Here is a 7191-nt window from a genome sequence, read left to right as displayed (position 1 = left end):
TTTGCGGTACGTGGGCCTCTCACTGTTGTGGCCTCTCCCGCTGCGGAGCACAGGCTCCGGACGCGCAGGCCCAGCGGCCATGGCTCACGGGCCCAGCAGCTCCGCAGCATGTGGGATCTTCCCAGACCGGGGCACGAACCCGTGTCCCCTGCATTGGCAGGCAGACTCTCAACCACTGCGCCACCAGGGAAGCCCCCCTTTTTTACTTTTATAATATAGTTGAGATTATACTATATATATAATTTGAAATAATTTTTTCACCTAATATATTTGTTCATGTTATTAAAAATTCTTAATACAAAAGGTGATTTGAAACATTCAAGGCCGACTTCTCAGTTTTTTCCAAATTTTCAATACTCAGAACTAATCACTCCCTTCTGTTCCACAGCACTTTGTTTATATAACAATTAAATTACACAAAGTTTCCGTATATGTGAATGTCACTGTACTGCTTACAATTATTGCTTACATTTATTTTTATTTAACTAATTTAATTTACTTATTTATTTATTTGTTTATTTATTTGGCTGTGTCAGGTCTTAGCTGCAGCATGCAGGATCTTCCTTGAGGCACGCAGATCTTTCGTTGTGGTGTGTGGGCTTGGGCTTCTCTCTAGTTGTGGCATGTGGGTTTTCTCTCTAGTTGTGGTGCATGGGCTCCAGAGCACTGTGGGCTCCGTAGTTTGTAGCACGCAGGCTCTCTCGTTGAGGCGCTCGGGCTTAGTTGCCCCACAGCATGTGGGATCTTAGTTCATCGACCAGGGATCGAATCCACATCCCCTGCATTGGAAGGTGGATTCTCTACCACTGGACCACCAAGAAGTCCCTATTGCTTACATTTAGTTTACAATTTTCTTACCACTTAGTACATAATACAGTACCTCACATATACTGGGCATGTACTCAATACATGCCTATTTAACTGGATATAGAGCTGCAGAAATATTTAACTTTAAATTTCATAAACAATACATTGCTGGTGGGAATGTAAAATGGTGCAGCTGCTTTGTGGGGGGTCTGACAGTTCCTCAAAATGTTAAACAGGGAGTTACCATACGATTCAACAATTCTACTCTGAGGTAGGCATCAAGAGAAATGAAAACATACCTCCAAACAAAAACCTGTACGTGAAATGTTCACAGCAGCATTATTCTTAATAACCAAAAAGTGGAAACAATTCAAATGTCCATCAGCTGATGAACAGATAAAAAACACTGTATCTGAACAATGAAGTATTATTTAGCAATAAAAAGAAATGAAGTGCTGATATATGCTACAACATGGATGAATCGTGAAGACATGCTAAATAAGTAAAAAAGCTAGTTACAGGGGTGGGGTCAAGATAGCGTACTAGGAGGACAGGGAATTCGCGTCTCCACACAACTAGGGCACCTAGCAGGCACCGGTGGGGGACAACGGACACCTAAGGGGATGGGAGGAACCCCCAGCAACTGGGTAGGATGTGGGATGTGGGGGGAGTGAAGGGGGAGGAGAAGTGGAGGTGGGACGGAACTGGCACCCCTAAGGGGCGGGTGGGGGAGGGGAAGGAATCCCACGCCCAAAGGGGGAAATTGGGGAACCACTGGGAGGGCAGAGGATCAAAAGGGAGCGTGGCCAGGTTTCCCCTGCCCACTTGGGCCCCCAGGAACCTGTTCAGATCCCAGGCCTGATCCTCTACCCACCGAGGCCCCCTCCAGCCACATGGGTCCTGAGGAAGTGGGAGAGAGGGAAGGGGGAGCAAAAGTAAAGGCCGGACCTAAGGGACAGCACCCCTGAGGGGTGGCTAGGGAGGGGAGGAGTTCCTACACCCAGTGGGACCCACCCATGGTTAGGGGTCCAGAGGCAGGGGAGACCCTGGGGGAGACAGTGGGGGAGGGGCACAAAAGAATGGAAGAGAACGGGGCCAGTGCTTTCCCTGTCCACTTAGGCACTGGGGAGCTTGTTGGGCTCCCAGGCTTAATCCTCTGCCCTCAGAGCCCCCCTCCTGCCTCGCAGAAACCAAGCCCCGTCACCACCCCCGCCACCCGGGGCCCCAGCTCTGCACTCAGAGACACCCTCCAACACTTGGCCTAAACCCCACCCACACACCCTCACTCAGGGCCCTACCTCCAAACTCCAGAGGCCCTTCTTTCGACATGCTACCTCTCCCCTTCCACGCAGGTCCTAAGCAGAGGCCCCGCCCAATGCCTGAACATGGCCACCTAGGCCCCACCCCATGCTCAAATGTCACCCCCCACCTGCCTAGGTCCCGCCCCACCCTAAATCGCACCCCTACCTGTTCCACCCCAGCTTACACTCTGCCCCCATAGCCAAGGTGCATTTTTTTCTTTTTTCCTCTTTTGGATTGGGGTTCTGTTTTACCTTGTTGATTCATTGTTGTTCTTTTATATTTTTCCTGATAAACCTCTTATTTTTCTAATTTTATTTTATTCTTTATACTTTGTTATTGTTCTCTCTTTTTGGCTTGTTCCCTGCCCTCCCCCCACTTTTTTTCTTTTTTCTGTTGTGGTGTTATTTTACCTTGTTGCAGTTGTTTCAATTATAGTTTCATTTTTCCTAATATAATTTTTATCTTTCTAATTCAATTTTGTTTTTTATTCTTTGATACTGTACTGCTCCTTTTCTTCTTTCTTTCTTTCTTTTTTTTACCATGCCACGAAGCTTGCAGGATCTTGATTCCTAGCCTGGAGATCAGGTCCGAGCTCCTGCAGTAGGAGCTCTGAGTCCAAACCGCTGCACTAACAGAGAAGCTCAGACCCCAGGGAATATCAATTGGAGTGAGGCCTCCCAGAGGTCCTCATCTCAGCACCAAGACCCAGCTTTATCCAACTGCCTGCAAACTCCAGTACTGGACATCTCAGGACAAACAACCAGTAAGACAGGGATACAGCACCACCCATCAAAAAAAAAAAGAAAGAAAAAAATATGTTACAGATGAAGAAGCAGGTAAAAACCTACAAGACCAAATAAATGAAGATGAAATAGCTAACCTACCTGAAAAAGAATTCAGAGTAATGACAATAAAGATGATCCAAAATCTCAAAAACAGAATGGAGAAAAGACAAGAAACATTTAACAAGGATCTAGAAAAACTAAGGAGCAAACAAACAATGATGAACAACACAATTACTGAAATTAAAAATACACTAGAAGGAATCAACAAAATAACAGATAAGTGAGCTGGAAGATAAAATGGTGGAAAAAACTGCCAGGGAGCAGGAAAAAGAATAAAAAGAACTGAGGACAGTCTCAGAGACATCTGGTACAACATTAAACAAACCAACATCCAAATTACAGGGGTCCCAGAAGAAGAAGAGAAAAAGAAAGGGTCTGAAAAAATAGTTAGAGATTATAGTTGAAAACTTCCCTAACATGGGAAAGGAAATAGTAAATCAAGTCCAGAAAGCACAGAGAGCCCCATACAGGATAAACCCAAAGAGAAACACATAGAGACACATATTAATCAAACTATCAAAAAATAAATACGAAGAAAAAGTATTAAAAGCAGCAAGGGAGGAGCAACAAATAACATACAAGAGAATCACCATAAGGTTAACAGGTGATCTTTCAGCAGAAACTCTGCAAGCCAGAAGGGAGTGGCAAGACATATTTAAAGTGCTGAAAAGAAAAAATCTACAAACAAGATTACCCAGCAAGGACCTCATTCAGATTTGATGCAGAAATTGAAATGTTTACAGACAAGCAAAAGTTAACAGCATTCAGCACCACCAAACCAGCTTTACAACAAATGCTAAAGGAACTTCTCTAGGAAGGAAACACAAGAGAAGGAAAACACCTACAAAAACAAACTCAAAACAATTAAGAAAATGGTAGTAGGAACATACATATCGATAATTACCTTAAATGTAAATGGATTACATGCTTCAAACAAAAGACACAGACTGGCTGAATGGATACAAAAACAAGACCCAGACATATGCAGTCTACAAGAGACCCACTTCAGACCTAGGGACACATACAGACTGAAAGCAAGGGGATGGAAGAAGACATTCCATGCAAATGGAAATCAAAAGAAAGGTGGAGTAGCAATTCTCATATCAGACAAAATAGACTCTAAAGTAAATACTATTACAAGAGACAAAAGAGGATACTACATAATGATCAAAATATCAATCCAAGAAGATATAACAACTGTAAATATTTATGCCCCAACACAGGAGCACCTCAATACATAAGGCAAACGCTAACTGGTATAAAAGGGAAATTGAGAGTAACACAATAATAGGGGATTTTAACACCCCACCTTCACCAATGGACAGATAATCCAAAATGAAAATAAATAATGAAACACAAGCTTTAAACGACACATTAGACAAGATGGACTTAACTGATATTTATAGGACATTCCATCCAAAAACAACAGAATACACTTTCTTCTCAAGGGCTCATGGAACATTCTCCAGGATAGCACATCTTGGGTCACAAATGAACCCTTGGAAAATTTAAGAAAAGTGAAATCGTATCAAGTATCTGTTCCGACCACAACACTATGAGACTAGATACCAATTACAGGAAAAATACTGTAAAAAATACAAACATATGGAGGCGAAACAATACATTACTAAATAACCAAGAGATCACTGAAGAGATCAAAGAGGACATAGAAAAATACCTGGAAACAAATGACAATGAAAACACGACGATTCAAAACCTATAGGATGCAGCAAAAACAGTTCTAAGAGGGAAGTTTATAGCAATACAACCCTACCTCAAGAAACAAGAAACATCTCAAACAACCTAACCTTACACCTAAAGCAATTAAAGAAAGAAGAACAAAATAGCCCCAAAGTTAGCAGAACGAAAGAAATCATAAAGATCAGATCAGAAATAAATGAAAAAGAAATGAAGGAAATGACAGCAGAGATCAAAAAAACTAAAAGTTGGTTCTTTTAGAAGATAAGCAAAATTGATAAACCATTAGCCACACTCATCAAGAAAAAAAGGGAGAAGACTCAAATCAACAGAATTAGAAATGAAAAAGGAGAAGTAACAACTGACACTGCAGAAATACAAAGGATCATGAAAGATTACTACAAACAACTATATGCCAATTAAGTGGACAACCAGGAAGAAATGGACAAATTCTTAGAAAAGCACGACCTCCCGAGACTGAACCGGGAAGAAACATAAACAGACCAATCACAAGCTCTGATATTGAAACTGTGATTAACAAACAAAAGCACAGGACTAGACGGCTTCTCAGGCGAATTCTATCAAACATTTAGAGAAGAGCTAACACCTATCCGTCTCAAACTCTTCCAAAATACAGCAGAGGGAGGAACACTCCCAAACTCATACTACGAGGCCACCATCACCCTGATATCAAAACCAAACAAAGATGTCACAGAAAAAGAAAACTACAGGCCAATATCACTGAAGAACATAGGTGCAAAGATTCCTCAACAAAATACTAGCAAACAGAATCCAACAGCACATTAAAAGGATCATACACCATGATCAAGTGGGGTTTATCCCAGGAATGCAAGGATTCCTCAGTTTAGGCAAATCAACCAGTGTGATACACTGTATTAACAAACTGAATGATAAAAACCATACGACAGATTGGGGGAAGATGGCGGAAGAGTAAGACACGGAGATCACCTTCCTCCCCACAGATACACCAGAAATACATCTACACGTGGAACACCTCCTACAGAACACCTACTGAACACTGGCAGAAGACCTCAGACCTCCCAAAAGGCAAGAAACACCCCACGTACCTGGGTAGGGCAAAAGAAAAAAGAATAAACAGAGACATAAGGATAGGGACAGAACCTGCACCAGTGGGAGGGAGCTGTGAAGGAGGAAAGGTTTCCACACACTAGGAAGCCCCTACGCGGGCGGGGACTGTGGGTGGCGGAGGGGGGAGCTTCGGAGCCACGGACGAGAGCGCAGCAACAGGGGTGCGGAGGGCAAAGCAGGGAGATTCCCGCACAGAGGATCAGGGCCGACTGGCACTCACCAGCCCAAGAGGCTTGTCTGCACACCCGCAGGGGCGGGTGGGGCTGGGAACTGAGGCTCGGGCTTCGGTTGGAGCGCCGGGAGAGGGCTGGGGTTGGTGGCGTGAACACAGCCTGCAGGGGATTAGTGCGCCACGGCTAGCCAGGAGGGAGTCCGGGGAAAAGTCTGGACCTGCCGAAGAGGCAAGAAACTTTTTCTTCCCTCTGTTTCCTGGTGCACGAGGAGAGGGAATTAAGAGCACTGCTTAAAGTAGCTCCAGAAACGGGCGCCAGCCGTGGCTACAAGCGCAGACCACAGAGACAGGCATGAGACACTAAGGCTGCTGCTGCCGCCACCAAGAATCCTGCGTGCGAGCACAGGTCACTATCCACACCCCCCTTCCGGGGAGCCTGCGCAGCCCACCACTGCCAGGTTCCCAGGATCCAGGGACAACTTCCCCGGGAGAACGCACGGCACGCCTCAGGCTGGTGGAACGTCACGCTGGCCTCTGCCGCCGCAGGCTCGCCCCGCACTCCGTTCCCCTCCCTCCCCCCAGCCTGAGTGAGCCAGAGCCCGCTAATCAGCGGCTCCTTTAACCCCATCCTGTCTGAGCAAAGAACAGACGCCATCCGGTGACCTACACACAGAGGCGGGGCCAAATCCAAAGCTGAGCCCCTAGGAGCTGTGAGAAAAAGAAAAAAAAACGGAAATCTCCCCCAGCAGCCTCAGAAGCAGCGGATTAAAACTCCACAATCAACTGGATGCACCCTGCATCTGTGGAATACATGAATAGACAAAGAATCATCCCAAATTAAGGAGGTGGACTGTGAGAGCAAGATTTATGATTTTTTCCCCTTTTCCTCTTTTTGTGAGTGTGTATGTGTATGCTTCTGTGTGAGATTTTGTCTGTATAGCTTTGCTTCCACCATTTGTCCTAAGGTTCTATCCGTCCGCTTTCTGTTTTTAAATTTTTTTTCACTTAATATTTATTTTTTATTTTAATAACTTTATTATATTTTATCTTACTTTACTTTACTTTAACTTCTTTCTGTTTTTCCTCCCTCCCTCCCTCTCTCCTTTCGTTCTTTCTTTCTTTCTTTCTTTCTTTCTCTGTTTCTTTGTTTCTTTCTTTCCTTCTTCTACTAATTCTTTCTTTCTACTTTTTCTCCCTTTTATTCTGAGCCATGTGGATGAAAGGCTCTTGGTGCTGCAGCCAGGAGTCAGTGCTGTG

At 44.3% G+C, this 7191-nt stretch overlaps 1 protein-coding gene across 1 annotated transcript in view; it reads right to left on the bottom strand.

The window, feature by feature from the left end:
• AGGF1 (angiogenic factor with G-patch and FHA domains 1) overlaps positions 1 to 7191 on the bottom strand; it is a 42321-nt gene that overhangs the window by 10719 nt on the left and 24411 nt on the right. The window lies entirely within an intron of this gene.

Source organism: Neophocaena asiaeorientalis, unplaced genomic scaffold (assembly GCF_003031525.2).
Source record: "Neophocaena asiaeorientalis asiaeorientalis breed wild unplaced genomic scaffold, Neophocaena_asiaeorientalis_V1.1 scaffold515, whole genome shotgun sequence".
In the NCBI taxonomy this organism is placed as follows: domain Eukaryota; kingdom Metazoa; phylum Chordata; class Mammalia; order Artiodactyla; family Phocoenidae; genus Neophocaena; species Neophocaena asiaeorientalis.
The sequence above is the reverse complement of the archived record's forward strand: the minus strand, read 5'-3'. Positions and strand labels throughout refer to the sequence as shown.